Genomic DNA, 21,934 nt, shown 5'->3' on the forward strand with positions numbered 1-21,934 from the left:
AATGCCCAATTTATGTATTTCAATTAAATTCAGCACATTGTTGGAAAAAGCATCTATACTTTATGCATCGTGTAGAGAAACCAAAACATTTACAATTTAAATATAACGACCGTGGTGCAAAATGTAAATTTTGTGATATTCAAGCAGCTACACCAATCTTCAACAAATTATTTGACCATGAGATTTCTCATATGCCCAATAGTCATTATTTAAAATGTAAATTATGCGATTGGAAGACGAAAATACATTCAAGTATGAATTTTCATTTATGTGTACAACACGCTGAAACAATTGATGTAACAACGAAAAGTTTAGAATTAACTGTTTGTCCACATTGTAATCACAATGGTTTTTACGCAAACAGTTAGTCTGTGTTTAGAATGTGGTGAACAATTTAGAACAAATACAAGTTTACGTGTACATGTTTATGAAAAGTTTGCTCATTGTACACCACAAGATTTGAACGGAAAGATCTTGAGGGTATGGTTACTCCTATGTGGCATCTACAAGCTATTTATAATGACTAGTATGGAATGAATCCGGATATGGAGGAAAACGGAGGTGACGAAATGAATCACCATGCTTCTTTGGATTCTGGTGATACTCCTGACATGCTTCTTAATTTCGCTACGTCTGATCTTACTATACCTACCAAAGTAATATGACTCTGCAAACTGATGAGCAACACTATCAGCGCAGGAAAAATAAGAACTTCAAAACAAGATTTCGGAAAGGACACGACTATGAATTGACGTTAATGTCTTTATATAGTTTATAAATATAAAAATGCACATATGTAAAAATTACTAGTATAATAGCACATGATTTTAACTGTAAAAACCATTTTAAACATGCATTATTTATTAATTAAATATTATTTAAACAAAAAGGACGCGTTTCATTCATATAAAAACGAATTGACAGAAGGTAACCGGTACGGGTAACCGATAGACCAGTTAAGCGGCAATTACCCACCGACGTGTGCCGTACGTACGGACGTTTGTCGTACGAAACACGTTTGACCGAACCCTCAAGCCCGTAGGAATCAATGTGTGCGTCTGTGTACATAACAAATTTGTGTGAGTATTGTTTACAGATAAGCCCTGTTGCCATTGACCAGTTTGCATGCATGCTTATGGAAACATCAACTTTTTCCAATTTAATTTTTGATGTTGTAAAAGGCTGGAATTAATACTAAATAAATATAAATAGATTACATATTTATAATCTGCACTTTTACATAATTATTTCGAACTATTTTCACAATTTTTCAAACTTTAATTAGATGTAACAACAAGAAGTTTAATTAGGTGTTTTTGCATAAAACTGCAAACGGTCAAAAATTAGCGCACAAAAGTTTACTAGGTAACTCTGTCTAGTGAGAGAACGATCAGCTGACACGTTCTTATGGAAAAAATCAAAATTGTTATGATTTCCATGTTCCGGGCATTGTGGAATAACTAGGTGAAGTAAGCCGTCAATTCCCTGCAAAAACGCTCCACATCATTTGACTAGGCATTTTACGGTCATTGTGACTTTTCCCAGCGGTTATATTCATAGTCAAATTTGCATGGCGTGATTAGGTTTTGTGACCAAATTTTCCGTTTCTTTCCTATTAATGTGATCATGCATTCCGCTCCCACCTATAGGATGTGAGCATAGTACTGTGCTGCTCACACACGTCACAATGCTCGTCAAATGGTGGTCATATTCTCCGACATTTCACTCTACATTTTCGAGTCATTTGAAAATCACTTTTACAACGGTTTTACCATTTATATAACCGCCATATAACATGAATTTTACCTGCAGATTTACTTCACCTGGAGCAGCCATATGATTAAGATATGAACAAAAATTGAATTTTCAATATTTATTATTTTCAATATTATTATACATGTACATGAAATTGGATCTTATATTAATACAGTTCATATAAAAAAGAAGTAAGTACTTTAATAATAAATAAACTCGCTTAATTGGTTTTTGTTTTCCAATTGAAATCTTTTCTAAGCGAGCAGAAAATAATTTTAAGCTTTAGAAAAAACTCCAATTATTTGAATAATCTACAACTTAAAGCTTAGTAGAAATTCAGATTAGGTTTACTTTTTTTTCAGATCAAGAATATTCAAAGGTGTCGTGGAATCAGATTGCTGTCGTAACTGGTAAACTTAAAAATGTACGACTAGTAATTGAGTCAGACTTATTATTGTTCTAAATCTAATCAGCAATAATTCTGCAACCCTTAGCAAAAGTATTGATTGGTTTCAAATCTAATTCCAACAGCAATCGTACCATGACATACTTTATTATATATGTACATGAAATTGTACCTTAAATTAATACAGTTCATATAAAGAAAAGTAATTATTTTAATAATAAATAAACTCGCTTAATTGGTTTTCGTTTTCCAATTGAAATCTTTTCCAAGCGAACAGAAAATAATTTTAAGCTTTAGAAAAAACTCCAATTATTTGAATCAATTTAAATCAACAACTTAAAGGTAATTAGAAATTCTGATTAAATTTACTCCTTTTTTTCAGATCAAGAATATTCAAAGGTGTCGTGGAATCCATTTGCTGTCGTAATTGAATTTGAAAGTAATAAGGTAAAGTAAAATATGAATTTAAAAATGTAGGACTAGTAATTGAGTCAGACTTCTTATTGTTCTAAATATAATCATTCAAGAAATAATTCTGCAACCCTTAGCAGGAGTATTGATTGGTTTAAAATCTAATTCCGACAGCAATCGTATCACGACATCCCTTATTATATATGCACATGAAATTGCAACTTAAATTAATACAGTTGATATAAAGAAAAGTAAGTACATTAATAATAAATAAACTCGCTTAATTGGTTTTTGTTTTCCAATTGAAATATTTTCCTGAGCAAGCACATCGCTAACCTGTGTTGGTAAAAGATATGATTATACTGTCTTCGATAGATAGTGGGACGAGCCGATACTCGGCGAAGTAGAGATGACCGTTGTGTCGGTGGCAGCAGTTACAACAGCAGTTTCTAACTTTGCACCACCCGTACAGTGTGATGAATGCTTCACTGCCTTTTCCAATTGCTTGGCGCTAGCAATTTTTGCTGTTTGTAAAGCTTTAGCTGTAATGCAAATATATAGATAGGTTAAAGTGGTTTTCGTATGTTATTCAACAACTCACCCTATACCATCATCACAGCCATCTCATCGATTTTGAATACGTGTACTGTTTCAGTATTCAGACCCAGTTCGTTGATGGATATGTATACCATCCGTTAGGCAGACAATTGGGTGCGTTCGATTCATTCATATACTGTGGATATTTGAGCCGTAGACGCAGATATTTTGATTGTTTTTGAAGTTTGTAAACAGTTGGGTTTCTCTGCTGTCACCATCACCACTAGAGAGCTATTGAAGAAACGCTCGACCAAGATAATATGTTGCGATTTACGCGCATAGATTTCTTCCACCTTGTCAAGTTATTGATGGAGAAAATGCGAAAGCCATATTTACCATCCAATACGGAAATGGAACTGTAGAGGAAGAAACATTTTATAAAATTTAATAAATTCAAAAAATGATAGTTGTGTTAAAATGGGGTGAAGTATTGTATGTTAAAGTATAGCGAAGTTTGAATAGGTCTCATTCTTCATTCTTAGAAACATGTACAAAGGTACCTCGTAAGATATTAAAAATCCTAAACGCTTTTTTTGCAATAACTTAAAAAAAATTCATATTCATCAAATTTCTGTTTAACTTCTACATATCAATAGCTACCTTTACCACCAGAAGGAGTCACTATTGCTTCTACACCTGTGCAATTGTTTCCTACATCGATGAGCTTTGCAATAATTATCATTTCACTGACACAAATTTTATAGTTTTTTTCTTCGGGAGTTGGACACAATCTTTTCATTATATTACTTAACAATTTAAAGGCTTCATTCTGTATTGCGAACGATAGCTTAGACGAACGATTCGCCTCCAAACGATTTCGTCTAGCAATGGTATTCTCTATCATTTTTGTTCGGTCTTTACGTTTCTAATAGGAAGGGAAAAGTAATTGTCAAGTGATAAGTTGCCATCGTTTAACATAGTGCAAATACACTAGCCATTCGTCTCTGATCCGCAACGAAAGTTCGTTTCGTAATAGAGAGTGAGGCCCTAAGATTAGACTTTTTTCAATTTGTATTTTGACTTACCAGCAACAACAGAATCATGTTTAAATGTACGCCGCACAATCATTATAGCATCATGTAACGAAGCTCAGTTTCTTCCAAAAATTGTTCGGCACCGACACGTAAAATCAATGTACATGTTCTAGCATTAACGCAACTTTTAAATAATTATAAACTATGAAAATAAAATCAATATCAAACCCACTATCAAACCTTGGAAAACGTTGAAACGTTCCCCACCAGCTTGACATTCTTCAAAGTAATCACATTGACCCAAAACACTTGAATTAATATCATTAGCTGTATTCATAACAGCACCACCACAAGCTTTCATTGTACGTTTTAAATCTTCTTCTGGTACACGAACAGCACAGAACATATCACAATCTCCAAAATAGTGTGTACCAACATCACCAATTGGTAGTTTAGATAACACAACATTGACACCTTACTTAGCTCGTTCATTGTACAGAATACGTCATTCAGCATCAACAATTTTCTGATACTCTTGAACATTATCAACACATACTTTTCAGAATTATCACGCTCAGCCTTGAATTCCAAAACTATATTTAATAATGCGATTTTACATCTTTTGTATGACGTTGGATCCATCAAAGGAAAGTACAGCGTCCACAAAAATTTTAGAAAATAAATCTTTTTGTTGATGAATAAGTTTGGAAGACATTGCTGTGGCAGCGTGTTTTCCAATAAAACACGTTGTTGTTCCTTTGATTGGCGCTTCGACATGTACAGCCATGTCATATTTTGGTCATGCATTATTATAATGCTTTACGTATAGCTTTAATGATGATACGTGCATGCACGCCTTCCTCAACATATGGTTTAACTTGTTTTAAGATTTCACCTGCTTAAAGTAATACTGAAGTGGTGCCATCGCCGACCTGATAAGAGAAACAGGTTGCACCATCATTTGAAATTGTGGCCTTACCATTGGAATCAACGATATGCTTTTCCATACGGCGTGGACCCAATGTAGTGCGTACAGCGTCCACAATTGATTGCGAGGCATTGATATTGGATATGAGTTGAGGTTTACCTTGAGAGCTATCGGTACCCACACAGAGTTTTTACACAAAAACTCATATGCACCCAATACAAGTTCAGGACGTTCATATTTATCGACACGCCGTCCGGTGTGGCCCAAATGTTGCAAATATACAGTTGGCACTGTTGAGAAAAAATATGGATCAATGAAAACAAGTAAAAGTGAAAGATTTTTTTTACCATCTGTTGTTACTTTACACATAAGACATTGGTAACGGCGACCAGCATCTACAAATTGCATATGAGCCTTGCAACGATTACATCTAATTGGACCCAATTCACCAAAATTTACAATGGGTGGCTCATATTCACCCTCAACCGTTCGTGCCATTGGTTAGACGGTAAGTGTAATAGACAAAGCTGTTGTTTTTAATAAATCAGCTGTTGCAGGTATGCAATACAAAGAGGACCTGCAAAGAAGAAAGATCAATGTAATTGCCCAACAAAACATTAATTTCGAATAGCGATACCTAACGTAACGTGGCGAAGAGTTACCCTGATCTTCTACCACATATTTTGTGGTCGCCAATGGTGGTAAGAAACCCTGTTCATTAGTAATAAAAGCACCACCAGCGCTATTTTATTATCGGATTTGGCATCTGATCGGGATCTAAACGGCCTTGGGCTTGATCATACTGTTGCGGCTGTTGATATTTACCAGTAACAGGTGCAGGAGGTTGCTAAGAAAAATAACACAAAAATAAATATATTAGTTGCATTAGCATACATTATAACCTGGACGTCCGGACGTGTCCGGGTATTGGGGACTAACCCGGCTTTGGTGGTTGCCTGGGCATCGGCGCCTGTCCAGGTTGTGTTGGTGGCATCATTTGACCCATCTAACCACGTGGTGCACCTGGTTGTTGTAGAGGATAACCTGGCTATTGAGGTTTTCCATTTGTGCTCGATTTCCAGGCAACGAAGCGTATTGTGTTGTTGATTCCATTTGTTGGAGACGTGCACGAAGTACAACAATTGTTTTCTGGAAAAATATTAGAATTTGTAATATTGTACAACTACAAACATAAATACATATTAAATTCACTTTCCAAACACTTACATCCAACATCGCTAAGTTATTTTAATTTAATTTAATTTTATGCTCCAAAACTAGCACAGGCCTGCAGCTCAATTCGTGGAAAATGGCGGACTCGCTGAAAACTTTTTTCCACACAAAAATGACATATTTCACAATACCTATGAATATAGTAGGTGCGAGAGAGCACGATACATTGTGGCAAAGCTAAATTTGTCAACATGCTATTTCATTTGGAGAATTTTTCATTCCAAATCGTCACCCCTGTCAAAAATTCGTGTGGCTGTGTGCCTTTTTGGTCACACGATTTTTGCAGGGTTGTCTCGCTCTAAATTCTTCTTTGTTCTGTCATTCGGCTACCTGAAAATTTTTCATCAATGGTGCCCCGAAAAAGTGTTACTTTTGGCATTTTACAGGAGTAAAATATGCGTATATTTTATAGCATATAAAAGCGTGTTACATTGTGATAGCAAGAAAAGGAGGTCCTAAATGTTCTCAATTATACCAACAAAATTTAACACGCTTTTATTAGAACAATTAGAACTGTGATATAAACTGTAAGATTTAATAATTTAGGTGTAAAGTTTTAATGTTAAACATATATAATCATGTACAATATTGAATTTTTTTGTCGCAGACGAAGAAGCCTAATTATCGTTAAAGGTTAGAATGAACTTACAAAGTGTTATATTTCTTTACAGTCAATCTATTTTTTACTTTTTAGTTAATTTTATTAACCAATAATAAAAGCTTATTTTTAAAAGAGTTTTTTTCTTTAATTTTATTTTTGATATTATCATTATATACAAATGTTTAATTTGTTCCCAAAAAAATTGAAACAGGTCTTTATTAAAACAAACTATTGCATTCACGTCATATTCAACCAAGGATCTTCCCCTGTTCAGTACTACTGAAGACTTTCGAAGAAAGTTTTTCTCATTCCTTCAAGAACCAAAATAGTCGTATTATAAATTATTTTGAAAAAACTTCGCCTAAATAGAGATATTATAAATATACAAAAAATTGTAACTCACTGTTGCTGTTTGGCCCTAAAAATTAGAGCACTAAGATGAGAGGAATGTTACACTTAAGGATTGTAACTTAGAATATATGAATCCAGCTCGCTTCGGATCAGCATGTTATGGTTCTAGGCCGAATGCCGCTGGGCTAGTCTATCCCCTGAAATATTTTGGTAAATAATAACTTGGTAACATTAGTAATACATCATGAACTCAACTGTCAAGAATTTTTGGGGGATCTTCTGATTAAGTTTGTTATTATATATTAGAAGAGCATATGTTTTAATCCCGACTCGCAACGACATATCAATAAAGCAGATGAATATGTCAATGAATTTTAAGGGACGGAAACACATTTAAGACTATCGCGATCACTTCCAAGTGTCACTGTAAAACTTTTCATCGAACCCGAAACCCATTTAAGTTCCGCCAAAGGCAGATAAGTTCAGCTAAATAACTGAAGTACATATGTACTTTATATGAATAATACATGTTTCTTTTATGATCGGGTTTTAAATGAAAGTTTCAACTACAATTGAAATTTTTATTTTAATTCGATCCTAAAAGTAATGTAAACTTGCACTGGTCCTTTGTATACAATTTTGCATTGACGTTAGGTGGCACTGATACGCTGAAAAAAGCAATTTCTGTAATGGCTTTCGTAGCAACCCTGCAAAAATCGTGTGACCAAAAACGCACACAGCCACACGAATTTTAGACAGGGGTGACGATTTGGAATGAAAAATTCTCCAAATGAAATAGCATGTTGACAAATTTAGCTTTGCCACAATGTATCGTGCTCTTTCGCATCTACTATATTCATAAGTATTGTGAAATATGTCATGTTTGTGTGGAAAACAATTTTCAGCGAGTCCGCCATTTTCCGCGAATTGAGCTGCAGGCCTGTGCTAATTTTGGAGCATTAAATTAAATTAAATTAAAATAACTTAGCGATGTTGGATGTAAGTGTTTGGAAAGTGACTTTAATATGTATTTATGTTTGTAGTTGTACAATATTACAAATTCTAATATTTTTCAGAAAACAATTTTTGCACTTCGTGCACGTCTCCAACAAATGGAATCAATAACACAATACGCTTCGTTGCCTGGAAATCGAGCAAAAATGGAAAACCTCAACAGCCAGGTTATCCTCTACAACAACCAGGTGCACCACGTGGTTACATGGGTCAAATGATGCAACCAACACAACCTGGACAGGCACCGATGCCCAGTCAACCACCAAAGCCAGGTTAACCCCCAATACCCGGACATCGCCGGACGTCCTGGTTATAATGTATGCTAATACAACTAATATATTTAAAAATTTGCTGATGATTATTTTTGTGTTATTTTCGTTAGCAACCACCTGCACCTGTTACTGGTAAATATCAACAGCCGTAATAGTATTATCAAGCCCAAGGCCGTTTAGATCCCGATCAGATGCCAAATCCGATAATAAAAAAGCGCTGGTGGTGCTTTTATTACTAATGAACAGGGCTTATTACCACCATTGGTGACCACAAAATATGTGGTAGAAGATCAGGGTAACTCCTCGCCACGTTACGTTAGGTATCGCTATTCGAAATTAATGTTTTGTTTGGCAATTACATTGATATTTCTTCTTTGCAGGTCCTCTTTGTATTGCATACCTGCAACAGCTGATTTATTAAAAACAACAGCATTGTCCTTACACTTACCGTCTAACCAATGGCACGAACGGTTGAGGGTGAATATGAGCCACCCATTGTAAATTTTGGTGAATTGGGTCCAATTAGATGTAATCGTTGCAAGGCTCATATGCAATTTGTAGATGCTGGTCGTCGTTACCAATGTCTTATGTGTAAATTAACAACAGATGGTAAAAAAGATCTTTCACTTTTACTTGTTTTCATTGATCCATATTTTTTCCCAACAGTGCCAACTGTATATTTGCAACATATGGGCCAACACCGGACGGCGTGTCGATAAATATGATCGTCCTGAACTTGTATTGGGTGCATATGAGTTTTTGTGTAAAAACTCTGTGTGGGTACCGATAGCTCTCAAGGTAAACCTCAACTCATATCCAATATCAATGCCTCGCAATCAATTGTGGACGCTGTACGCACTACATTGGGTCCACGCAGTATGGACAAGCATATTGTTGATTCCAGTGGTAAGGCCACAATTTCAAATGATGGTGCAACCTGTTTCTCTTATCAGGTCGGCGATGGCACCATTTCAGTAGTACTTTAAGCAGGTGAAATCTTAAAACAAGTTAAACCATATGTTGAGGAAGGCGTGCATGCACGTATCATCATTAAAGCTATACGTAAAGCATTATAATAATGCATGACCAAAATATGACATGGCTGTACATGTCGAAGCGCCAATCAAAGGAACAAGAACGTGTTTTATTGGAAAACACGCTGCCACGGCAATGTCCTCCAAACTTATTCATCAACAAAAAGATTTATTTTCCAAAATTTTTGTGAACGGTGTACTTTCCTTTGATGTATCCAACGTCATACAAAAGATGTAAAATCGCATTATTTAATATAGTTTTGCAATTCAAGGCTGAGCGTTATAATTCTGAAAAGTACGTGTTGATAATGTTCAAGAGTATCAGAAAATTGTTGATGCTGAATGACGTACTCTGTACAATGAACTAGCTAAGTAAGGCGTCAATGTTGTGTTATCTAAACTACCAACTGGTGATGTTGGTACACACTGTTTTGCAGATTGTGATATGTTCTGTGCTGTTCGTGTACCAGAAGAAGATTTAAAACGTACAATGAAAGCTTGTGGTGGTGCTGTTATGAATACAGCTAATGATATTAATTCAAGTGTTTTGGGTCAATGTGATTACTTTGAAGAACGTCAAGTTGGTGGTGAACGTTTCAACGTTTCCAAGGTTGCGTTAATGCTAGAACATGTACATTGATTTTACGTGGCGGTGCCGAACAATTTTTGGAAGAGCTTCGTTACATGATGCTATAATGATTGTGCGGCGTACAATTAAACATGATTCTGTTGTTGCTGGTAAGTCAAAATACAAATTGAAAAAAGTCTAATCTTAGGGCCACATTCTCTATTGCGAAACGAACTTTCGTTGCGGATCAGAGACGAATCGCTAGTGTATTTGCACTATGTTAAACGATGGCAACTTATCACTTGACAATTACTTTTCCCTTCCTGTTAGAAATGTAAAGACCGAACAAAAATGATAGAGAATACCATTGCTAGACGAAATCCTTTGGAGCGAATCGTTTGTCTAAGCTATCGTTCGCAATACAGAATTAAGCCTTTAAATTATTAAGTAATATAATGAAAAGATTGTGTCCAACTCCCGAAGAAAAAAACTATAAAATTTGTGTCAGTGAAATGATAATTATTGCTTTTGGTTGTTAGTTTTGAGGCATCGTCTTCGAGTGCCTTCTGATCGTATATGCCGGTTCTTTTGCATTCTTTTACATGCATAAAGTGCCGTTGAAGCCTTCCTCACCCTCTCCTCCACGTTGAGCTTCCATGACAGCTTACTGTCTAGGATGATTCCTAGATATTTTGTGCACGGTTTCTCCCGTAGGGTCGCCCCTCCTAACTTAGGGACTTTGTACCTCTTTGTAAACAAGACCATATGCAACGTCATCTGCGTGAACCGTAAGTTTTGCTGGTCCCTCGTAGAATCCCCTGAGCAGTTGGTTAATGACCAGCGTCCACAGCAGAAGTGATATCACCCCTCCCTGCGGAGTGCCCCTGTTCTCTAATTTCGTGGCCGCGTACAATCCCCATTGCGATGTAAATTTAATGCAGTTTAACATGCAGTCGATCCATCTGGGTAAGGCTGGATGTACTTTAACGTAATTAAGACCATCCATAATCGCCCATTTAGAAACACTATTGAAAGCCCCGGCAATGCTTAAGAAGACTTCTAGAGCATATCCTTATATTCCAGGGCTTTTTCTATGCTTATTACCACCCTATGCAATGCGGTGTCTACTGACTTGCCTTTGGTGTACGCCTGTTGTGTTCTGGAGAGCAGCTTTAAATCACGTTGGACTTTATGTACACATCTATCAGCCTCTCAAAGGTTTTGAGCAGAAATGATGTTTAGCTATTGGGTCTATAATCTTTGGGATACACGTGACCGATCTCCCACGCCTTTGGTAGGAAAGCTACACTAGCAGTTCTCCAAGAGGGCGGTACATGATTCAGTTTTATGCACCTATTGAATCACTCATCTTCTCGGGAAAAGCCGGCGTGCACCTCCGAGAAAGTCGGATTCTTAGCATTATCTCCCTTTGGGTTATCTCCTACTTCCGTAGTTGGAACTTCCCTTTGTCTCGCAGCTTTCGAGGTAGTTCCTGCCTCGCTATTGGGCCCATCTCTCTTACAGCTTTGGGCCTACTTGACTTGTCTATGCGACTGCCCTGCCTCGCGGCTCTGCGACTGGGTCCTTTCTGCCTCTTGAAAGCAGGCTTGTCGCCTTCCGCCGAACGTTGCGTTTCTAGCGTTTCTAGCAGCAAACCTTTTGAACTGCCTTCGACCTACTCCTACTGCCTCATGGGCCCATTCCAAGCGCTCGATCTCCACTTCTGTTGGGTCGACCACTGCTCCCAGGCCTTTGAAAATTCTTAGTGCTGCACGGTACTGCGATATAGCTCTTTTACTTCCCCTGCTCCGTACCCTTCTCCACTCTTCTACTCATTTGTGTGCTTTTCCAACACGGAGTTCATTGAGTCAGCACTACTCTCTCGCTTAAGGCGTATTCGTCGTCCTTGGCTTGCGACTCAGTCCTCTTATGATCCTCCTTATTACAATTTGGTAAAGAGTCGTTCATCTTGGTCGTACGACCACCAGCCCGACAAGGCGGGCTCAGCGGTCCAGTATTATATACGGGGAAGGAACCGTCAGCCACAGCAGCGCCCCTTACTGTGGTAAGGCCATCAATACTTCCCGGGGTGGTCCGGTATCGGGAAGGCTCCGTTCGAATACAGCCGAATTTATCCCCTGTCTGCAAATTGGCCAATAGGCACGGTCCGCATAACACCCTGGATTAGGGGGTTGGCAGTTCTTGGTCACCGACATCCCGCCGCCCTCCTATGAGGCAAAACGGCGTAGATACCAGTCCTAAACAGCTCCGCCTCATAGTCGGGCGCTATGGAGATCGGCTAAGCCTTCACACCAACGAAGAGGGGCCTACCATAGTGACGGAGAGATTGGGGAGATGGCTGTTTATTTTATTACAAAGCTCATCGATGTAGGAAACAATTGCTTAGGTGTAGAAGCAATAGTGACTCCTTCTGGTGGTAAAGGTAGCTATTGATATGTAGAAGTTAAACAGAAATTTGATGAATATGAGTTTTTTAAGTTATTGCAAAAAAAAGCGTTGAGGATTTTTAATATCTTACGAGGTACTTTTTACATGTTTCTAAGAATGAAGAATGAGACCTATTCAAACTTCGCTATACTTTAACATACAATACTTCACCCCATTTTAACACAACTATCATTTTTTGATTTTATTAAATTTTATAAAATGTTTCTTCCTCTACAGTTCCATTTCCGTATTGGATGGTAAATATGGCTTTCGCATTTTCTCCATCAATAACTTGACAAGGTGGAAGAAATCTATGCGCGTACATCGCAACATATTATCTTGGTCGAGCGTTTCTTCAATAGCTCTCTAGTGGTGATGATGACAGCAGAGAAACCCAACAGTTTACAAATGTTACACTTCAAAAAGAATCAAAATATCTGCGCCTACGGCTCAAATACCCACAGTATATGAATGAATCGAACGCACCCAATTGTCTACCTAACGGATAGTATACATATACATCAACTAACTGGGTCTAAATACTGAAACAGTACACATATTCAAAATCGATGAGAAGGCTGTGATGATGGTATAGGGTGAGTTGTTGAATAACATACGAAAACCACTTTAACCCATCTATATATTTGCATTACAGCTAAAGCTTTACAAACAGCAAAAATTGCTGGCGCCAAGCAATCGGATGATGCAAAGTTAGAAACTGCTGTTGTAACTGCTGCCACCGACACAACGGTCATCTCTACTTCGCCGAGTAGCGGCTCGTAGATCGAAGACAGTATAATCATATATTTTGCCAACACAGGTTAGCGATGTGCTTGCACAGGAAAATATTTCAATTGGAAAACAAAAATCAATTAAGAGAGTTTATTTATTATTAAAGTACTTACTTTTCTTTATATCAACTGTATTAATTTAAGTTGCAATTTCATGTGCATATATAATAAGGGTTGTCGTGATACGATTGCTGTCGGAATTAGATTTGAAACCAATCAATACTCCTGCTAAGGGTTGCAGAATTATTGCTTGAATGATTAGATTTAGAACAGTAATAACTCTGACTCAATTACTAGTCGTACATTTTTAAGTTCACCAATTACGACAGCAATCGAATTCCACGACACCTTTGAATATTCTTGATCTGAAAAAAGAGTAAACCTAATCTGAATTTCTACTAAGCTTTAAGTTGTAGATTATTCAAATATTTGTAGTTTTTTCTAAAGCTTAAAATTATTTTCTGCTCACTTAGAAAAGATTTCAATTGGAAAACAAAAACCAATTAAGCGAGTTTATTTATTATTAAAATACTTACTTTCTTTATATCAACTGTATGAAATTAAGTTGCAATTTCATGTACATATATAATATGGCATGACGTGATCCTATTGCTGTCGGAATTAGACTTGAAACCAATAAATACTCCTGCTAAGAGTTGCAGAAATATTGCTTGAATGATTAGTTCATATTTTACTTTACTTTATTACTTTCCAATTCAATTACGACAGCAATCAGATTCCATGACACCTTTTAATATTCTTGATCTGAAGAAAGAGTAAATCTAATCAAAATTTCTACTTAGCTTTAAGTTGTAGACTTAATTGATTCAAATAATCAAATTTTGTATTCGAAACCATGTAAACAACTCAAATTTTACATGAATATAACACACTTCTGAATTGTCCAAATATAAAGTTAGCTGCAGTAGCAATATAGCTAAAAGCAATTAATATATTTTTATATTATTATTAAATTACTTACTTTCTTTTTATTTTAAATGTATTAATTTAAATTGCAATTTCATGTATATATGAGGTTCCAAGATGCAAAACCAGATGAATCCATGATATTTAAAACTTAGAAAAGCACAAAAAAGCCGAAATTTTTTAAATTGCTATGAATTTTCAATAACGGTTATTGGAATGTTGGCTAGGCAATATTGTCGAAATTTATATATTTTAAAATTTTTCAATACATATCTGGTTTTACATCTAGGGGCCTCATATTTACTTTATTTGGGAAAAAATTATTAAATCTAATGATATGCTTTAAATAAATGTTTATATCATATGTTATGTTTGGTTATTATATTTAAAAATAAATATTGAAAATTCAATATTTTTGGTTGGTATTTTATTCATGTGGCTGCTCCAGGTACAGTAAATCGGCAGGTAAAATTAAAGTTATATAGCGGTTATATAAATGGTAAAACCGCAGTAAAAATGATTGTCAAATGACTGGAAAATGTAGAGTGAAATGACCGAAAATATGACCGCCATTTAACGCGCATTGAGACGTGTGTGAGCAGAACAGCGATATGCTCACATCCTATAAGTGTGTGTGTCACATAAATAGGTACGAAATGGGAAAAGAGTGTAAAAAAGTTACCGACGCCTGAACAAACGTAACGAAAATTTAATAAGGGGCGTGACCGCACAATGACGGTAAAATTACTAGTCAAATGACGTGGAGCGTTTTTGCAGGGAAGGTACTTATTTTTCTACTCCAATTTTTTCAATGCATGTAAAAATTGCACCCTCTTCTGAACGTCGAAAATACATCACTACCGCTTCAGATAGTGCACATCATCTGTCCTTTTTTATTTACTTCACCTGGTGATTCCACCATGGTTCCGGGCTACGTACGTACGGGCGTTGCACGTCGGTGAGTTTTCGTTTACATTGCACACTCATAAGATAGGTCGTGTCAGCTGACACGTTTTTGGTACTTTCGTGAGTAACTGCCGCATTACCCATGTTGTTGTTGTTGCATATGTTTTGGCTAGCGATAACGAAAACATACCTAATGAAGTAACTTAAAAATGTAGATCACATCGAGCGAGAAGGAATGTCGAAAACATAATAGGTAAGAGCGAGAAAGCGAGTCACACGTACACTATTTTGAGAGAGCGCATGCGTTACCTTTTTTATGACAGCAATGTAAAAGTCGATAATTGGTGACCAAGTTCTTGGTGACGATTAAGTAATCGATTAGGTAACGGGTACCTGTCTTGTAGGGCAAATGGTTTTTGGCTTAAATCGGAGTAATGGAGCCGTTTGTCGTATCGCTGTAGTCGTATCCCTAATGTAACCCTATACGATAAATTGGCGCATAATTATAGTCAAAATAAAATAGGTTTTAAATTTAGTTGCAGCTTTTTGACATCATTTTCTATTAGCCATCTGTCAAGAAAGCTGCAACTAAATTTAAAACCTATTTTATTTCGACTATTAATATGCGCCATTGTTATCAATTAATGGTGCCTTAAGCCCCCATTACTGATACTTAGCATAGACTTGACTTGACTTGGCGTAAACTTGGCAACTTAGCCACAATTATACTCCACTTGGCGCATAAAATCTGGCATCATAATCAGCGTTGAAATTTATTTTTAAATAAATGTCAATTTGTATGACAAAATGTCAAAATGAAATGGAAACAAACAAATGGCATCTCAAAATGTAAACGTCACTTAGAACTTACATAGAAAATCAAAATTCAACAGACTTCTAAGTCAAGTTAAGTTTTGAGTAATCAGTAACATGCAATGTTCATTTAACAGAACTGTAAGTGACAGTTCGCAAGCCAAGTCAAGTCTATGTTAAGTATCAGTAATGGAGCCTTTAACCTAAAAATCGTGAAAATTTCATAACCGATACGGTTACCGATAAAGCACCAATGTCTGCAGCTTTAAAGCCAACCATTTATTTTGCTTTGTTTGTTAAGCGACGAACGTATTGTCATTCATACTTACATTAATATAACCATAAAGGGCTAATTAGACCTCCTTAAGGGCCAATTAACGGTGCTTATAACCAGATAAAACAGCTGATCGAACCTACCTTATAGAAATCAATGTAATCGATTAATGGTGCCATACCATAGCTAACGCCATAACCATACCATAAGGGTCAAAATTGTGACTTATAACCATATAACAATAACCAGATAAAACACCTGATCGAACCTACAATGTAATCGATTAATCATGCCATACCATAACGTTAACGTCATAACCATACCATAGCCAACCAATTGGTTTTTGGTTTCTCGCCATATCCATAACCTAAAAATATTTGAGTTGGTGAATTTAATAAATTTTTATTAATTTTATTCATTGTTTTGGATACGTTATAAATAAGAGACTTATCTTTTGTGGAATATGCTTGCAATTTTCACCTAGCCAGATTGCACATTCTCGAGTTCAAAATTATTTCGTTCAGCGCACCTACGTTGACTCTTGAGCGAATAAAAAAATAGCGAGAAAAAAAGAGCTAAAGGAAAAGAGTCAGTTCATACGTCATAGAAAACAACTCTTCTAATATTTACATGCGCAATGCGCAATCTTCTTTTGTGTTTTGTTTTTTTTTTTCACTTCTCCCTTTGCTCCTATTCTGAACAATGTTCGAAAAAGCGGAAACCGGTTATGTCAGAAAAGTAGGTATTATGAATGTGAGTGAGAGGAAGATTTCTCTGCCATTACTTAGGAGTTGTTTCACTTGTTAAATTAAAAGGAATGCATCGAAATAGTTAAAGGAAATTGATTATGATTCAAGGTTCGATTCGAGCTCAAGGCCAGAACAATAATTTTTTTCTAATGATAATTATTGTTATTTTTAATTTCTCTAAATTTGAAAAATTGTATTTTTGTTTTTGGAATAGTAAGTATAAATCTTTTCAGACAACCTGCCATAGCTGCTCAGATAGATCCATTTCGAAGAGTGCTGAGCCTTCATCATCAGTACGTTTTAGGCATGCTGCGCTAACCACTTAGCTATACAGCGGTGGTTTGTTTGACAGGCAAATTGCTACTTCTATTCCTGTTTACCAACTATATTTATTCAGTGTTGAGCCATCTGTTACAAATCACTGATTATGCTGGATTTGTTTATTGTCAATTACTTTGTTTGACATTCCCAACTGCTCATGGTTTATTGGCAATTGTTTTTGGTTTTATCGGGCTATTGATAAATGATTCAAGGTTCGATTCGAGCTCAAGGCCAGAATAATAACTTTTTTCCTAATGTTAATTATTATTATTTTTTAATTTTTCTAAATTTGAAAAATTGTATTTCTGTTTTTGGAATAGTAAGTAGAAAATTTTTCAGACAACCTGCCATAGCTGCGCAGATAGATCCATTTCGAAAGGTGTTAATACTAGGTTCAAACACACACCAAATTAGCAATTTATACTATTTGGGCAATTTATTACGCAATTTATCATATAATAAATTGTAATAACAAATTGCCAATTTAAAAAGAATTGCGTAATAAATTGTTTCAAACTGCAAATGCAACCTTGTATAGTGTGTTTATTGAGTAGATTTCAACGTCAGTTGCGCATGGCTGAACTATATGGTTGGCTCATCTCATCAGCTGATTTTATGTCTTTCATTTCACTGGAGTAGGGATTGTCAAAAGAAGATGGCAAACTCAAAATGAAACCAAAACATTGAACAAATTTTCTTACAACACACAAAAATTTCAAAGTTTTATGTTTTCATTCCATTTCATTCGCCTAATACCAACACGCACATTTTGACAGTCTGAACAAAGGTATGTTCTTGCTGTAGAGATGAGCCAACCAGCTATCAAATTACTATTGTGTAAACTAAATCGAGTTGTATGAACAGCACTCAATTCAAATCGAAATTTCCTCAATTTATTTTTCTGTTTGAACATAGTATAAGCCCTCATCATCAGTACGCTTTAGGCACGCTAATTACGCTGGATTTGTTATTGTCAATTACTTTGTTTGACATTCCCAACTACTCATGGTTTATTAACAATTGTTTTTGTTTTTATCGGCCTATTGATAAATGATTCAAGGTTCGATTCGAGCTCAAGGCTAGAACAGTAATTTTTTCTAATGATAATTATTGTTATTTTTTGATTTTTCTAAATTTGAAAAATTTAATTTTTGTTTTGGAAATAGTAAGTAGAAACTTTTTCAGTCAACCTGCCACAGTTGCGCAGATAGATCCATTTCGAAGGGTGCTAGCCTTCATTATCAAAAAAAAAAAAAAAAAAACAATTGTTAATAAACCATGAGCACTTGCGAATGTCAAACAAAGTAATTGACAATAAACAAATCCAGCGTAATCAGTGATTTGCAACAGATGGCGCAACACTGAATAAATATAGTTGGCAAAAAGGGATAGAAGTAGCAATTTGCCAGTCAAACAAACCACAGCTGTATAGCTAAATGGTTAGCACAGCGTGCCTAAAGCGTACTGATGATGAAGGCTTAGCATCCTTCGAATTGGATCTATCTGCGCAGCTATGGCAGGTTGTCTGAAAAATTTCTACTTACTATTCCAAAAACAAAAATACAATTTTTCAAATTTAGAAAAATTAAAAAATAATAATAATTATCATTAGAAAAAAATTATTGTTCTGGCTTTGAGCTCGAATCGAACCTTGAATCATTTATCAATAGGCCAATAAAAACAAAAACAATTGTTAATAAACCATGAGCACTTGGGAATGTCAAACAAAGTAATTTACAATAAACAAATCCAGCATTATCAGTGATGTGAAACAGATGGCGCAACACTGAATAAATATAGTTGGTAAAAAGGAATAGAAGTAGCAATTTGCCAGTCAAACAAACCACCGCTGTATTGCTAAATGGTTAGCGCAGCGTGCCTAAAGCGTACTGATGATGAAGGCTTAGCACCCTTAGAAATGGATCTATCTGCGCAGCTATGGCAGGTTGTCTGAAAAATTTTCTACTTACTATTCCAAAAAGAAAAATACAATTTTTCAAATTCAGAAAAATTAAGAAATTACAATAATTATCATTAGGAAAATAGTTATTATTCTTGCCTTGAGCTCGAATCGAACCTGGAATCATTTATCAATAGGCCGATAGGTTAGGTCAGGTTAGGTTGCAAGGGCTGAGCTGAACACTATGGCAACAGCTCAGTACTTAGGCCACCAATGGGCCCATTGTAGTACCCTATACGGTCTCAAAAGAGGACCCCTACCCTGCATAAAGCGGGTCAAACCACCTCGTGGAAATTATAAATTTTGCCAGAGCCTTTACTTCATAGCAAGAGACCTCAGCGAAGTCATGTAGAAAAGGTTTACCGAGGATAGCCATCCTACGCCTACTAAGCGCTGGACAGTGACAGAGAAGGTGCTGGACGCTCTCTTCCTCTTCTGTACATCTGCAGCTGCGACAATAGTCGAAGGTCGTTACCCCCATTCTAGCACCGTGCGTGCCTATTAAGCAATGCCCTGTTAGAACCCTTATCAGGGACGATAGAGCTGATTTATTTAAAATCAGAAGCGCTTCTGTGCGCCCCTTGTCATATGAGGGCCAGGTTTGCCTGGATGTCTCACACAATGATATGGCTGACCATATTCCATTTGCGATTCTTATAGTGCTTGTGTTCACACGAAGCCTGAAAGTGGCCATGGATATGCCTACCCAATCATTTCTCGGAAGGATATGGTCGGTGGTGCCTCTTCTGGCCAGCTCGTCTGCTCTGCAATTGCCCTCAATATCCCTGTGCCCAGGTACCCATATAAGGCTGATACTGAAGTGCTGAGCCATCTCGTTAACAGATCTGCGGCATTCAGTGACCGACTTTGCGTTGTCGACGAATGAATCCAGGGCCTTTAATGCGGCCTGGCTGTCTGAGAAAATAAACACCCGTTTACCATCCTTAGGCATGGACCCGAGATGGTTCACAGCCCTGTGTATTGCCATCATTTCCGCTTGGTAAACACTACAGTGATCTGGTAGGCGGAAAGAGACCTCTAGACCCAGATCCGGCGAAAAAAGACCTGCTCCCACCTTCCCGTTAAGCTTAGAACCATCCGTGAATATGTTGATGGCACCCGGTACCGCATGTTGTCTGGTATTCCAGTCCTGTCGCGAGGGTATATATATACTATAATTTTTAACGAAGATGTTATTTGGCGTGCAGTAGTCAGTGCGCACCGGTATTGGGACTGGGGCGCTCGTGCCCAGGATTGTCGCGTCTCCACTACATCCATTTGACCAGAGACCTGTTTCCCTTATGCGTAGAGCGGCGATGACCGCTATTTCCTACGCCACCAGGTCAAGAGGTGGAAGGTATAGAATTGTGTTGAGTGCTTCAGATGGAGTGGAGCCGAGAACCCCGGTGATGCAGAGCTCCGAACTCCGTTGCACCTTTTGAAGTGTCTTAAGATAGGTTGTTTAAGCTAGTGCAGGCCACCAGATCAAGGCATCATAAAGAAGAATCGAGCGCACAATGGCTGTATAAATCCAGTATGTCACCTTGGGGGAGAATGCCCAGGAGGTGCCAATTGCCCTCTTGCAGGTGAACAGCGCTGCTGCTGCCTTCTTGCATCGCTCCACTATATGGTCACTCCATAATAGCTTCCTATCCAGAGTTATTCCCAAATACTTGACTCGATCGCTAAACACTAAAAACGTACCCCCAATTCTTGGCGGTGTTAGTTTTGGTACCTTATACCTCCTCGTGAAGAGGACAAGCTCGGTTTTATCCGGGTTTACTTCCAAGCCTGTGGCTGTGGCCCAGTGCGACATTTTGGATAGTGCCCCTTCCATTAGGTTGCAAAGAGTTTGCGGAAATTTTCCCCGCATGGTGACGCAGATGTCATCTGCAAACGCGATCACTTGGTGACCTTCCGATTCCATTAGGCGGAGTAGTTGGTTGACGGTAGCCACCCAAAGTAGCGGAGAGAGAGCACCTCCATGCGGATTGCCTCTGCTGACCGGTCTGCGGATCACGCATCCACCTAGCTCAGTTTTAATCTGCCTACGCGTAAGCAGATTGTATATAAACTCCACCAGGCACGCGTCCACCCCAGATCGGTCAGCGCCGAGGTGATGGCCTCCGGGAGAGCGTTGTTGAAGGCACCCGCTATATCTAGAAATGCCACCAATGTGTATTCCTTGAGGTCTAGTGACCTTTCGATAGCGGATACCAGTGAGTGCAAGGCTGTGTCAGTTGACCTGCCCTTAGCATAGGCATGCTGTGCTTGCGAAAGAAGCGACGGCTCAATCCTCCTCCTGATGTGGTCCTCTAGAAGTCTTTCAAGCGCTTTAAGCAGAAAAGAAGATACGCTTATAGGCCTATAATCATTTGGTTTAGAGTGGGAGGGTTTCCCTGCCTTGGGGATAAAGACCACGTTGACTTCCCTCCACGACACTGGTACGTAATTGAGCCTAAGACAACCTATAAACATATCTTTAATCCAGGGCCGTATAAGTTCGGCAGTATACTGGAGCTGAGCCGGAAAAGTTCCATCCAACCCCGGCGATTTATAGGGCTTGAAGGTCTGTAAAGCCCAATCTATCCTTTTAAGTTT

At 37.4% G+C, this 21,934-nt stretch overlaps 1 protein-coding gene and 1 pseudogene across 1 annotated transcript in view; both read left to right on the forward strand.

Moving 5' to 3' along the window:
• The window catches only part of LOC137244337 (succinate--CoA ligase [ADP/GDP-forming] subunit alpha, mitochondrial-like), a 288,970-nt gene that overhangs the window by 13,685 nt on the left and 253,351 nt on the right, over positions 1-21,934 (forward strand). The window lies entirely within an intron of this gene.
• On the forward strand, positions 9,328-10,346 carry LOC137243260 (T-complex protein 1 subunit eta pseudogene; annotated as a pseudogene).

The sequence above is a fragment of the Eurosta solidaginis genome, chromosome 3 (genome assembly GCF_040869045.1).
Source record: "Eurosta solidaginis isolate ZX-2024a chromosome 3, ASM4086904v1, whole genome shotgun sequence".
In the NCBI taxonomy this organism is placed as follows: Eukaryota; Metazoa; Arthropoda; class Insecta; order Diptera; family Tephritidae; genus Eurosta; species Eurosta solidaginis.